The sequence below is a fragment of the Pelophylax lessonae genome, assembly GCF_965119305.1.
Source record: "Pelophylax lessonae genome assembly, chromosome: 1".
Taxonomy (NCBI): Eukaryota; Metazoa; Chordata; class Amphibia; order Anura; family Ranidae; genus Pelophylax; species Pelophylax lessonae.
Window position 1 is genome coordinate 408,646,568 of NC_138768.1, and position 15,336 is coordinate 408,661,903.

Consider the following 15,336-nt stretch of genomic DNA (forward strand, 5'->3'; position numbering starts at 1 on the left):
ACCGTACCAACAGGGTGGAGCAATACTGTTGAGGTACTGTTGGCAGTGGAAGCGCAAGCCTGATCAAGGTGTACCGAACCGTACTGAACTGTACTGAACCGTACCGTACCGCTCAGTGGAAATGAGGCATTAGTAATTATAATTAGAAGCTTATCTAACTAGGGTTTATGTTGATCTCCTTGAACAGGACAGATATCAAGGCATCAGTTATATGGTTGGATTTGGTCACACTAATTTGCTAAACCCACTTGCCGTTGATGCAGAGCAACAGTGCCAAATTATGTGGCTAGATGTATGCTTGTGTTTTTTTTGTGCTTTTACTGCAGGGTATTACTTGGGGTTATTGAAGTACATTGGTGAAAGAAGTAACAATTTTGTTTCTTGACCTGTTTTGACCATTTATCCTGTGGGACATTTGAAAAATGCAAATTGTACTTGAAGAGCCTTCTAGGGAGACTTGTTCTATAGCTTTCTCAGGTGGAACAGTAGTATAAATTTTAGTATAGTATCTGAAAACATGGATAACTGTGATGTGATGTCATTTTTTTTGTCATGCTAAATATTTTCCATATGTCTTGATACCAATTTTTTAATTGATTTTTTTTCATTGTGTTGCTGGTAAGTGTATTTGCATCATAGGCATACATCTAACATCGTTGGTGTTTCCAAGAGTTGAAAATATCTGCCACGTCGAGTTGGACTTTTGGCTTTTTTTGTAACCCAACTCTATTTGTTTATATACTGATAGGCCTATTGGGCATGGTTGATTCCTGTGTCTACCCATATTGCTTGTACTGATTGGGACTTTTTGGTACCTTGAGTTGTAAATTCACCAGCAGTTTCATTTTTTCTTATTTGGGTATGTAACTGAGATGTGCATTTCGACATTTCGACTTTATATCTGCATATTCTATTATACTTGCTGTATTTTTGGTCTCTCATTATGTACCGTGTTTCATGCCTTTTGTTTATAAAACGTAATAATGATACTGTTAGAAAATATCTGCCTCAAAAGGTTTAAAGTGGCTAGTATAATTTAGTAAGGGCTTGGCATCTAAAAGGAGAACAAGACTGAACTCATTAACATTATTTCTGGACCCTATTTTATATACTTGTGCATTTTAACTGCTTAATTGCTTTTAAAATAGTAAGCATATTTTCTTTTATGAGTGTATATTTACTCCAAAAACCACCATACACAAGAAGTAGCCTGGTTATTTAAACATTGGCCCAAACGTGTATTCTACCATATTGTCTGGTGGAGAAAAGTGTTTTAATTAATTGGCTATTATGGGAAATGGGGGTGCATGGTAGGTAATGTGCCCCAGACACCATGTCCTCCAAGAATGCTTTAAAGTATGAAAGTCCCTATTACAAGTGGAACCATGGGTTTGTTACAAAATTCAAATGTGATTTTAAAAAGTACGTACATCCAAAAATATCAGCACAAGAAGTTGTATTCCATTTTTCTGTCAATGTTGTGTTTGGTAGCCATGCCTTTTCTGCCTCCATAACCACCTTACTGGCCATTGAGGCTGCCCATCACCTTACATGCCCTAATAGGGAGGCTTGGTGGGTTAAAGAGAACAGGACCAAGTTTAACTTTTTTTCTACTAAGATTTGCTATGCCTTTAGCTATAGTATTTATGTCTTCAGATTGGCTGATCAGTTTCATATTTTAAAAAGGACATCCTTGGTAGATGTATTTTTCATCATATGCTCAGTTTATTTTGTCAAGTTTTGTGATGGGCTTGCTCTAACCTTCAACCTTGGTTCTTAGTTTGATGCATCTCTTTTGGTTGCTTTATTTTTTTATATTTTTTGAGATGTTCCAAATAAGCGAAATCTGTTCTTTGTGTCTCAAAGCAATTCTCTCATCTTCTCTGTTTACTGAATGATGATACTGTTAGGCCATTGACTGCTGGCTAGTTTTGCAGAAGGAGCCTGATGAAGACATTTGAAGCTCACATATGGAACGTTTAAGCAGAAAACTGTTTATTTTTAAGAGTTGTGGAGAAAAGACCTCCTGTCCTGATTTAATGTATACATTGTGCATTTCAGTCTTTGATTTGAGTCTCTGTGTAAATAGATATCACTAAAGCCTCCATTTGTGGGAAGTACATTAGTCTCTTAGTGGTTTGTATATGTTTCTGTTGCTCCCTTCTAACCTTTTTCGCTAGCGACTGATGCAATTGATTCCTGTGATTTATAGGTGTGTATATGTGTATTTTATCTTTTGTCTGGCTCTAAAGTGAATCTGACACTTCTAAAGCAAAAAGCCACAGCAGAATTCAATTTTTACTAAAAATTCTACTTTATATTCAGCAGTGGGAATTCCACATGCTAATAGTTTTTAATCTTTACTACTTTTGCAAAAAGCTAAATGAAGTTAGGAGCTCTGCACAATGCTTAAAATTTGCAAATAATGTTGATGGCCAAAATGAGATGTTGTATTTAGTTGTAAGAAAAATCCATGCACTTACATTATTGTTAAACAGATGTTGGTGTAGCATCACCATGTTTTACAATCAGCCTGTGGGTTTGGGTTTGTGCTGGGGGTTAGGATCAAGTTGAGAGCTACGTATAAGGAGGTGCGATGAAGTTAACTTTGTGGGTTTCATTTAAGCTAAGAGTATATAAGTAAATAACTATCAATATTTCAGTATAAAGAATGTTCCTAAAGTTTTTTTTTTTTTTTTTTTTTTATCTTAAAGTGGTTGTAAACCCCATTCATGAAATTTGAGTTAAGCACATATATCTGTAGTGTTTACTTGTATCTCTCCAAAGCTGTAAATGCCATGTCTTTCTGACTGCTTTGTTCCTCTGTTATCAGCAGAGTCACTTCTGATAAGTTCTCCAACACACAAGATAATAGCAGCTAAGAATTTGTGTCGGGAGGGATCTTGGAGGTAGATTAGCAGAGAGCTGGTCTATTCATAATACAGTTCTGCATGTTCCTTCGTTCCTCTGCCTATGTGGAGGGGGGTGTGTTCCTTTCCTCCAATCAGATCTCACACAGTGTAAGCCCAGACTACAACCACTGCTGAAACCGGAATAAAGAGTTTCATCAATTATCTGCAATTTCTAAAGAGTGTAGAAAAAGAGACAGCAGATATACAAGTAAAACTTATGTAGGGAGATTTGTTTCATCTCTGTGTATCACCTGAGGCTGTATAGAAGAGGGTGTACAACCACTTTAAGTTTCTTCAAATGCTAACCAAAATGGATACATGTGTTATGTAACCAATGATCTACTGCAGATCCTCAATGGTTTGTTACAAAACACTCTTTCCATTAAATAGTGATAATGATACTCGCGTATTTGATAAGCTACTATATGTGAAAAATTGCTGGTTAAATTCTGATTTCATAGTCGCTAGAATACCTGTTATGTGGTTATGTGTTAATAAATACAGAGCTGCAAAATTTGCGTCTTCTACGTCTGCATGGAGTTAAAGTGATTGTAAACGATCACCTTGTAAAACAACCCATTCAGTATAAAATAGAAATGAAATGCAACATTTTTTTTATATAGGTATAAAAGAACATAACATACTGTTTTTTCCTTTTTTATAAGTGATCACATTCTCTCTGTTCTCAGCTGCATAAGAGCTGGGGGGAGGGGAAGCAGCAGCACACTGAGCTTCCCAGTAAATTGCTGTGCAGTGGGGGCATGTCAGGACAAGTCCAATCATTGGAGGAGAGTAGGCTGAGTTCCCAGCATAGCTAGAGAACTGATCACGTTGTGCTCTCCTGCATAGTGTGGTCAGTTTTTAAAAGGAAAGTAGAGGGACTTGCAGGATCACCAGGGATTTCACACAAAATAAGCAATACAAAGAGTACAGGATACTTATTCATACAAGTACATACATGGTACTGCAAGCACATATTAGGAATATGAAGTGTTGGGGTAACAAATGCTTTAAGCTTTAAAGAGTAAAGTCAGCTATACATGGATATTTCAGCTGGTTCAGCAGTGGTCAGCCAAAAATTCAATCCAGGAACATGCACCCTAATTGTATAGGAGTCAATCTACTGGTCAACGTCTGAACAACCAGCCTGTTGGGTTTTCCCTAATGGCAGCACTGGTAATTGTATTCTGATGGCAGGGAATTCTCCCTGCTTTTAAAACACAATAGCACAGCGGAAGTGATTCCTAGGAATTGGATTTTTTTGTTTTTCATTTAACCTGCTGGTTGAACGACAAAAAATGATTAGTGTATGGGCTGCTGAACTCTGTTTTTCCTGAGAAAAACAATCCCCTCTGGGTGATCTTTGTACACCTGTTTCTGTTTACACACTATAACTAAAGATACATTTTTTTTTTTTAGTTTTCGATACATTGTAGAGGCTATGGGACAGGAAGTTAAGGTAAATCTCCGCAATGGGACACAGATGGCGAAAAAAAAAAATCTGACGGGGTATAACCCTCCCTTGCTGTATCCAAAATTAAAAAAAAAAAAGTTTTGCCTTTAGTTCTACTTTAAGAAAAAGCTGTATGTTCTACTTGTAAGTCTGATTCCTGAATGGGAGTGTCTGTGTTCAATCTAATCAGCTGATAAACTTTTTTTTTTTCTCCAGCAAAAGTTAGAGTAAGTAAAGCCTAAAGAATAATTTGTACCTATAGTTAAGCCTATAATAAGGCTTACCTATAGGTACTGTAAATATCTCATAAACTTGTACGGTTTAGGAGGTATTTACATTGCATGCCGCCAATTGACATCATTGGCACATGCGCTCTGAAGGAATGGCCACCCGTGCTGTTCATTCACATACCTGTGCCGTGAATGGCGGCTCCCCTGCGCATGCGCGGGAGTGACGTCATCGCGTCTCTGGCCTATCACCCAGAAGGAAAACCCGGTGAAAATGGACGCCGTCTCCAGCGACTACATCGCATCACTGGAGGGCTTCGTTTTCAGGTAAGTTCCACATAATGTGCTAGTATGCGATACATACTAGCACATTATGCCTTTACATTGCAGGTGGAAAAAAAAAAAGTAGCCAGTGTTTTACAACCACTTTAATGTAATGGTCAAAAAGATCTTGAAAATATTTTTTTAGTGTCTAATTTTTACTTGACTTACTACAAGCCTTTTATTTAAATGTATTCCTTTTGAAAATAAATACATATTGGTGACATTTTTCAGAAATCAAGATTTTATATAGAAATTGTTCTTCTGTCTGGGGTCCTACTCTGATTAGTTCAGGTAGTAGTTCTGACACAAAGCATCTCATTGTTATTGTGGAGAGGGTTTATTTGTCTTAGCACAGCTCACAATGGATATGTCTCAGTCTTCCATTTGATCGGTAATCTTTATTGGCATCTTGAACTCCTGCAGTTCCTTAGAACAACATTATAATAAATCCATTCTGCTCATAGCTATGTGGGAATACTTGGATCCATCAGTGAATGAAAACGGGCTATTGCTTGGGCCACAGCTAGGATTAAAGTTGTTACAGATAAAAGCTCCACATCTAAATCTGATGCTCTTCAGGCTTCTATCAGACAGGGTATTTCCTAAGCGTTTTCTCTTCTTTCTAGTAAAGTACGTGCACAGTTTAGGAATGTGTATATAATAGGTATGATTTAGGGATTTCTATACCTCACCTTATGCATTGGCAGTAGCTCTAGGCCAGTAGAAGCAGTGGAGTACTAATTATTGCAATGGTTTTCAAAGAAAAAGACCCTTATGGGATTATCGTGTCAAGGATCCTATTCTGAATTTCATCTCTGTATTGTATACTCTCAATGCCTTGTTTGTTCTTTATTGCTCTTCAGTGTGACTTAATGGGGATTGCGCCTGACTCTATCATTTCCATTAAGGTAAAGCCCCAGCTCTAAATGCTGAAAATAGGCCACGGAAATACCTCTTTACTAGTTTGCTGAGTAATTCTTTGTCTTTTCTGCATGCGTGGAGGTGGATATCAAACAATGTGGTTGTAAAGCTGATAAATAGAATGTTTTCTGGAAAATCCCACAGCAGTGACAAAATGTGACAAGCCCCTTGACTTTTCAGTATTTTACATATTGCCTGTGTGGCTTTTAAGTGCAAAATACTAGTGTGAGATCAGTTTGAACACCATACATGGTTAGAGGGTATTGATTAGCAACTTCACTTCACACACTCTTTGATATACTTCTCTGCAGGCAGCGCCAATCACTTCACCTCTTTTCTATTTATTTATTATATAACCCTTTTTAGGGCTATATCCTGAAGTGGGCTGCAGCCTTTTTTTCACTTCTATTCCCGAGCGCGGATTTCCCCCTTTTCTCTGTGTGGCTTTTGGTCGGCAATAGCATTTTTCGTGATTGACTAGAATATGATGCTTCATATTTACGTTTCCTAGTGGAGATAATAGTGCTGTGCTTTTGGTATGAATTTGTGGCAAAAGCTGAATTTTCGTCTAGATTATCTTCATCTGCTTATGATCGATCTTTCATTCTTTGTTTTCCTTTTTTTTCTTTCATCTGTAATATTTAGTGTCTCTGCATGTATATATGATGATTCTATTTATTACTGTGTATTATGTCTATACAATGCTTGACCTAATACGGATACATGTGTAGATGTTACCCTATTCATTTATTATTATCATTTTATTATATACACATGAAATTGGGTACTTTATATTTTCAGCTATCTGCCAGATGTTCTTTGATCTTTTTTTCTTTTCTTCTTTCTTTTCCTTATTTCTTGTCTTTTTCTTTCTTTTTTTTTCTTTTTCTTTCTTTTCTTTTTTCCTTTTTGGATTGTTTTTTATTATTTTTTGTTTTTATTTGTATTCTTTTTTGTTTTTTCTTCCATGTGTGAAAAAGATTTTTGTCAGAAGCCAATGTTACAATTAGCTCTCATGGTTAGCAGCCTTTCATTTATCCAATTAACGTTGATTGGTTTTTCCGTTTTTTTTGGCTGCAGTTTCATTATTTAGTTGGCATCTCCACATGTATCCACATGGTTATGACTAAGCGAACATAGTTTCGTGAAACGCGTCAACTGTTTTTTACCCTCCTGTCCCTGGTTTGTTGTTTTGGATTTTATGGATTTCAAATAAAAGGTTTTTTTTATCATCAATTATCACTCTCAAGTTTGTGTGCAGTTGCCTTCTTCTAATTGGACAGCTGTCGGGACTACGGACCTAACCTGCACCCTTCTGATTGTGAGGACATTCTAACACCAGGTCTCTGTTCTCTCATATCTATTTGGCTGCAATTTAGTTTACAGAGTCAACTGTAATTGTATGTGTAGAACAGTGAAAGTAGAACTCTGGACCAAACAACACAATAGCAATGAAATTTGTACAGCTGTGCTCAAAAGTTTGCATGGTTTGCTTCCATCTTGCTCCTTGCATGTGTACGCGCTCAGTGCCGCGGCTTCCTGGAGGCCTTTAAAGCCGCTGAGTGTCCACACATACCCGCCTGCAAGCTGCGGAAGATGAAAGAAACAGTCGTGAATCAAGAAAAGTTAGCCAAACTGCAAGCACAAGTGTGCATTGGTGGAAAGCATGTTTATGAGTATCAAGAAGTGGATTTAAGGTGACATCTGGTTGTGGATCCTGATTCGGTTAATCTGGTCAGAGTTAGTTGTTTGCAAGGCCTGATACCCTCCAGAGGGGACTGAGCTCTGGTAAATGAGGGACCATAAGTGGAAGCATGGCTTGCGGAGCACCACCAATGTCATGGATTTTACTTGGAGCACTTTGAAGAGCACTTACCTTATATTTTAGAGCACTTTTCCTGCATATGATACTGTTTACATTTTGACATAGCCTTCTGAGGTTTTGTGGAGCACTTTAATATAGCACTTGTTACTTTATAACCTTATTTGTACATGATATTGTTTGTCATATAGTCATGGTCTTGTGATTTTTGAGGGTTTTGAGCACTTTTTACAGCACCTGTCACTTTATACATTTTTATACATTTCAAATCATTCAAAGTATTTCCATCACATGGATTTAATGTTGTAAAGCACTCAACACTGGATCATAGCACAAAACTTTACATATATTTTTACATATATTTTTATTTTTTACATATTTTCACGTTTGATTTTTATACCTCAATTACGGTATGGCTGTTAATACACCATGTACTTGGCCAGGTGTAGTATTTTATTCACATACACTTATAGCTATTAACACTTTTTTCCTATTGCACTATAGACACTTATTATTACATTACTATTTATTTTTTGCATTCACATGGTGATCACACCATTAATCAGTTATTAGCATGTTGTCTTATTAAGGTGCAATACCTAGCAGCTCCAGACAGAGCATTCATCTTCAAAAGTTTGTATACCCTGGCTGAAATCATGACATTTTGGCATTAATATTCAAAATATGACAGATCATGCCAAAAAACTTTTATTTAAGGGTAGTGATCATATCAAGCCAAGTTGTTTTTGGCTTCTTTATATTGGTTATTAAATGCCCAATGACCTTTGCACTGCTTACCAGGGTTTTTTGTGGCATTGATGCAGTAAAGGATTCTTTCTGGCAACTTGACCACGCAGCTCATTTTTGTTCAAGTATCATCGTATTGTGCTCCTTAAAAACAACCACACCTTTTTTTGTTTTTTGTTTTCCCCAGAACAGCCTGTATTTCTCTTGAGGTTACCTGAGAGTTTTTCTTTGTATCCTGATAAACTTTTATGGCATTTGTGGCTACAATGTTTCTTGGTCTACCTGACCTTGGCTTGGTATCAAGATATCCTCAAATTTTCCAATATTGATTGAATATAGTGATTGAATTGTACTAAACGGCACATTCAATCCTTTTCCATCTTTATAAAGTTTACTTTGTTACGCAGGTCTTTTGACAGTTCTTTTCTGCTCCCCATGTCTCAGTATCTAGCCTGCTCAGTGAATCCATGTGCGAGCAAACAAACTCACTATTTTTAAATAAGTAAAGTTCTGAGAGAAGGAGTTACACCACTATTTTCCAGTCTGTCTATGCTGCAGTACACATGCTGACAATGAACACACAGGCCAGGGGAGAGTGTGCAGAAGCAATACTTCATTACCATGTTGTTGTGTTTTTTATGCATAATCAGCAAACTGTAATTTGTTTTTACTAGGGTCACACTGATATCGGTACTGCTACTAAGCATTTGCACCTAACCCACTATTTTATATTTTGCATCTCTAAATTGAGCATACTTTTTCTCCCCTATGTTTTGGGGTTAGATTGATATATCTCTAAAAAAAAATGCTTTAATCTTTGTATAATAAAAACAATTGATTTCTTTATCTACTATATCTCCGTTCTGTAGCCGCTATAGTTCGCTAATGTAGGATACTGGGGTTCCAGTCTGGTATTTACCTAACATAACTTTAAGCATTTGCACAAATATTGGTAATCGTGCTCTGACACCTGAAAACTATAAAAAAAAATTGAATGTGGGGATGCCAGCACCTACCAACAAACTCATAGCCTGTGAGGGAGGTGTATAGGCATAAACCCACCAAGGTTTGGGACTTTATAGGCAAGGACATAGATAATATGGACCAAAATGTAATAAAAACTATACTTTCAGACCCGATTTTTTTTTTTTTTTTTTTCAGCTGTCAGCGGGATTCACCCACTGACAGCCAAAATGTAGAAAACTAAAGTCTGCAATTATCGGTTGTTAAGGTGCTGGGCAGTTGCATCCTTAACAAATGATTCAGCTGTCAGTGGGGTTCACCTGATAACAGCTGAAGTGTAAATGAAGTCCCAGAAATTGGAGCTGTTTAAAAAAAAAAAAAAAAAGGCGCTGGGCAATGTTTATCAACAACATTACTCAGCCGCTGAGACCCCGTTCACACTGGGGCGACCTGTCAGGCGACCTGGTCGCCTGACAGGTCGCCTTAGGTCACCTGCCATAGAGAAGCTGTGGACCCGTTCTAATAGGAGCGACACAAGTCGCTCCGACTTAGAAAAAGGGTCCGAGCTTCTTTGGGGCGACCTGGAGCGACCTGCATTGACTTCAATGTTATGAAGTCCGTGCTGGCCGCTCCGAGGTCGTGGTGCGAGCTGCGCACCGCGACCTGTGAGGTCGCCCCGGCAAGTCGGATCGCCCCAGTGTGAACGGGGTCTTAAAGAGAAAGTTCTAAAAAAGAAACCTTGTTTCTTTTTGTATCTTTCTGTTTGTTCATCTACAGATCAAATGGATGAACTTCGATCTGCAAATGAAGTCAGTTTAAAGCAACCTGTTAAGTTAAAAAAAAAGTTTTTGTTTTTTATTAAATGTTCCTCTGTTTAACCCCTTCTTAACCCTTCATTTACTTTAATCAGCCTTAACTCCTTATTCTCCTTCTCCATTTATATTTTTCCTTTTGATTTTTTTTTTTTTTTTTTACTTCTAAACTTAATAATTACAACTTTTTTTGTTTGCTGTGTTCGTTAATATTTTTACACCTTTAGCATATATTTACATGTTTCACATTAAAAAAAATAAATTTATTTGTAAATAACTTTTCAATGCTTTGTCCCATTGCTGACTGTTGAAGTATAAACAAAACAGTTGCAGTAGGTGTCGATAATTGGTATCGGTGAGTACTAAAAAAAATATCAATACTTGTAAAAAAATGGTATCTGTGCATCCCTAGTTTTCACCCTGCGTTGTTTACTAATCTGTGTTTCTGTGGGGAGGTTGAAGACCTGGCAATACTAACTAATCCAGGGGGTGCCTGAACCATATGTTTGGCTCCTCAGAATTAAAAATAATTGTATATATTTCAATAATGTCTTTTTTTTTTTTTTTTGTTTTGTTTTGTTTTTTTTGCACTAAGCAGCAACCCTCTATCCCAGGTAAACCGTAGTAACTGGTTGGGCAATCCAACTCAACTGCTAAACTGTTTGCAGGGGATGCCATTTGGGGAAGGAGTTAGAACCTCTTTCAGTTTGTGTTCCTTAACTTGAAATGTAACCATAACAACCTGTCATAGAAATGTTTTTATTTATTTCAGGTAATTGTATAGCACCGTCCATTTTTCGCAGCGCTTTACATATACAGTGGGTACGGAAAGTATTCAGACCCCCTTAAATTTTTCACTCTTTGTTATATTGCAGCCATTTGCTAAAATCATTTAAGTTCATTCTTCTTCCTCATGAATGTACACATAGCACCCCATACTGACAGAAAAACACAGAATTGTTGACATTGTTGCAGATTTATTAAAAAAGAAAAACTGAAATATCACATGGTCCTAAGTATTCAGACCCTTTGCTGTGACACTCATATATTTAACTCAGGTGCTTTCCATTTCTTCTGATCATCCTTGAGATGGTTCTACACCTTCATTTGAGTCCAGCTGTGTTTGATTATACTGATTGGACTTGATTAGGAAAGCCACACACCTGTCTATATAAGACCTTCCAGATCACAATGCATGTCAGAGCAAATGAGAATCATGAGGTCAAAGGAACTGCCTGAAGAGCTCAGAGACAGAATTGTGGCAAGGCACAGATCTGGCCAAGGTTAAAAAAAGATTTCTGCTGCACTTAAGGTTCCTAAGAGCACAGTGGCCTCCATAATCCTCAAATGGAAGACGTTTGGGACGACCAGAACCCTTCCTAGAGCTAGCCGTCCGGCCAAACTGAGCTATCGGGGGAGAAGAGCCTTGGTGAGAGAGGTAAAGAAGAACCAAAAGATCACTGTGGCTGAGCTCCAGAGATGCAGTCAGGAGATGGGAGAAAGTTGTAGAAAGTCAACCATCACTGCAGCCCTCCACCAGTCGGGGCTTTATGGCAGAGTGGCCGACGGAAGCCTCTCCTCAGTGTAAGACACATGAAAGCCCGCATGGAGTTTGCTAAAAAACACCTGAAGGACTCCAAGATGGTGAGAAATAAGATTCTCTGGTCTGATGAGACCAAAATAGAACTTTTTGGCCTTAATTCTAAGCGGTATGTGTGGAGAAAACCAGGCACTGCTCATCACCTGTCCAATACAGTCCCAACAGTGAAGCATGGTGGTGGCAGCATCATGCTGTGGGGGTGTTTTTCAGCTGCAGGGACAGGACGACTGGTTGCAATCGAGGGAAAGATGAATGCGGCCAAATACAGGGATATCCTGGACAAAAACCTTCTCCAGAGTGCTCTGGATCTCAGACTGGGCCGAAGGTTTACCTTCCACCAAGACAATGACCCTAAGCACACAGCTAAAATAACGAAGAAGTGGCTTCACAACAACTCCGTGACTGTTCTTGAACGGCCCAGCCAGAGCCCTGACTTAAACCCAATTGAGCATCTCTGGAGAGACCTAAAAATGGCTGTCCACCAACGTTTACCATCCAACCTGACAGAACTGGAGAGGATCTGCAAGGAGGAATGGCAGAGGATCCCCAAATCCAGGTGTGAAAGACTTGTTGCATCTTTCCCAAAAAGACTCCTGGCTGTATTAGATCAAAAGGGGGCTTCTACTAAATACTGAGCAAAGGGTCTGAATACTTAGGACCATGTGATATTTCAGTTTTTCTTTTTTAATAAATCTGCAACAATGTCAACAATTCTGTGTTTTTCTGTCAGTATGGGGTGCTATGTGTACATTCATGAGGAAGAAGAATGAACTTAAATGATTTTAGCAAATGGCTGCAATATAACAAAGAGTGAAAAATTTAAGGGGGTCTGAATACTTTCCGTACCCACTGTATATTGTACATTCACATCAGTCCCTGCCCTTATGGAGCTTACAATCTAAGGTCCCTAACTCACATTCATACATACGTCTAGTAATTTAGACAGGGTCCATTTAGCCGACCAGCCTGTCTTTGGAGTGTGGGAGGAAACCTTAGTACGCGGAGGAAACCCACGCAGGCACAGGCAGAACATGCAAACTCCAGGCAAGTAGTGTCATTGGTGGGATTTGAACCGATGAGCCTAGTGCTGCTAGACTGAAGTGCTAACCACTTAGCCACTGAAATAAATAAAAAAAAAAAAAAACTGGCGCTTTGTCACACCACTAAAAAAAAAGTTAGTATCTGCTCTTCTATAAGTGAGAGTTTGCACACTTCCTGTCTTAGAGACTGACTGGGAAATGGGGAAAAATCTCCTCAATGGCTGTATATAAATGCCTGATGGGGGATCTACCGCTGGTCATACATTAGGCTGAACAAAAAAACAAACAGTTTCCTCCATTCACACAAATGAGGTAGATGGGAGGGACCCATCCATCCTTTCCCCACTGGGACAATGTATTCTGACAGAGGCACCTAGGGCCTCTTTTTCACACGGTCGCACCGCCCGAAGGAGTCCGTTCTGCTCAGCAGGGGATTGATCCGCCAATCCCCGCTGAGCAGGCGGATGACAGCTCCGTCTCCGCTCTGAGTGCAGAGATGGAGCTATCAGATCCCCGCTCTCCTCTATGGGGAGATCGGATGAAGACGGATTGTCCGCCTGTCCGTTCTCATCCGATCCCATCTGATCCGATCTTCCTGACGGTTGGAAAATAGGGTTTCCATCCATCCGGATTTCACAGGATCAGATCGGAGAGCAGCGGGTGTCAGCGAAGATATCACCGCTGACACCTGCTGCCCCATAGGGATGCATGGAGCATCCGATCCGGTCCCCCTGAAAAACTGACAGGCGGATTGGATCGGATCCCCCATGTGAAAGGGGCCTAAGGCTGTCAGAATATACCGTTTAGTGGCTGCAGCTGCTGACTGAAAAAAAATGGTTAAACATGTCCCTTTGCCAGAAGACGTTAAAACGATTGACTTGTGTTAAATGGGAACAGCCACACACTGATGGAAATTCGGCTGCTCCCTGCTACATTGGCCAAATTTCAGTCCGTGTATGGCTAGCTTAATTCTTCCATGCATTGTCTAAATTTTGAATTTAAAAAGGTTTTGGCTTGATTTGTACATTAGAGGTCTTTAATAAACCTTTTATCCAGATAAAGCTGAATAAATCCATTTATCTAAGTAGCCAAAGTAAAAATTAGTCCATGCTAATATTCTGAAAGGTGCCATATGTTCCCTGACTCACAAAACTGTAAGACTAAACTAAAACAATTCAACTCCTAACCATGGTTTTACCAGCCTGGACCAGAAGGTTTTACCCCCTTAATGATCAGGCCATTTTTTGCGATTTGGCACTGCGTTATTTAACTGATCGTGTGATGCTGTACCCAAATAAAATTGGTGTCCTTTTTTTTCACACAAATAGAGCTTTCTTTTGGTGATATTTGATCACCTCTGCTGTTTTTTTTTTTGGGGGGGCTATAAACAAAACAATTAAAAAAAGAAAAGAAAAAGAAAAACAAGACTTTACAATCACTTTAAGATAAAAAAACCTGGGTGCAGCAGCCCCCCAATACTTACCTGAGCCCCATCTTGATTCAGCAATGTTGTATGAGAGCCCCGGCTGTCCGGGACTCTTCCTCCTCATTGGCTGAGACACGAGCAGGCGCTGCTGTTAATCAAAGTCATTGAGCCAATGATTAGAGGGTGGGTGGGTGGGCTGAGTCACAAGTCAGTGTCTGAATGGACACACAGCAGCGGATCAGGTCAGGGTGGATAAAAATTGATTATTTAAAAAAAAAAAAAAAAAAAATCTGAATTAGTTTTTTTATTTTCAAACTGATTTTTTTTTGGGTGTAAAAATCTATCTAAAGATAGTTTTCTACTTAAAGCGGAGTTCCACCCTGGTTATACATTTTTTTTATAAAAATACACCCGGGACAGTCAGGGCTAGCACATTCCACAATGGCTAGCCTCTGATCTGTCCCGGGTTGCACTTACCTTTCAGGAGAAATACTTACCTTGAAATTGTCTTGTCCAGCGCTGCCATCTCAGGTGTGGGCAGCTTGAAGCCAGTGCGATCCTCTTCCGCGTCCTCTTCGGTCCTCTTCCTTCTTCTTCGGTCCCACGATGCACTGCACCGGCCCCGACGTCACTTCCGGGTCGCGCGCGTCATCCCTCCACAGCTTCTGGGCATGCCCAGAAGCTGTTTAGAAGGGAATGACGCGCGCGCCCCGGAACTGACGTCGGGGCCGGTGCAGGCGCAATGATTCCTGGGAGCAATGACGTTCAGCTCCCAGGAATCATTGCAAAAGCCAGGAAGTGACGAATCGCCGTGGCCGCCAAGGGGAGGAAGAAGGAAGTAAGGTGAGTATATTTTCTCTAAAAGGTAAGTGAAAAAAAAAAAAATTGCGATTGGAGATGGAGGTAAGTATAAATTTCGGGTGGAACTCTGCTTTAAGATACTTCCTATTTTAGTTTACTTAGCATTAAATGGAGCTTAGTTATGTTGTGTATGTATATATATATATATATATGTATATGTGTGTGTGTGTGTGTGTGTGTGTGTGTGTGTGTGTGTATGTGTATGTATATATATATATATATATATAT

The 15,336-nt window shown here is 39.2% G+C and overlaps 1 protein-coding gene across 3 annotated transcripts in view; it reads left to right on the top strand.

The window, feature by feature from the left end:
- The window catches only part of MLLT3 (MLLT3 super elongation complex subunit), a 462,813-nt gene that overhangs the window by 88,561 nt on the left and 358,916 nt on the right, over positions 1–15,336 (top strand). The window lies entirely within an intron of this gene.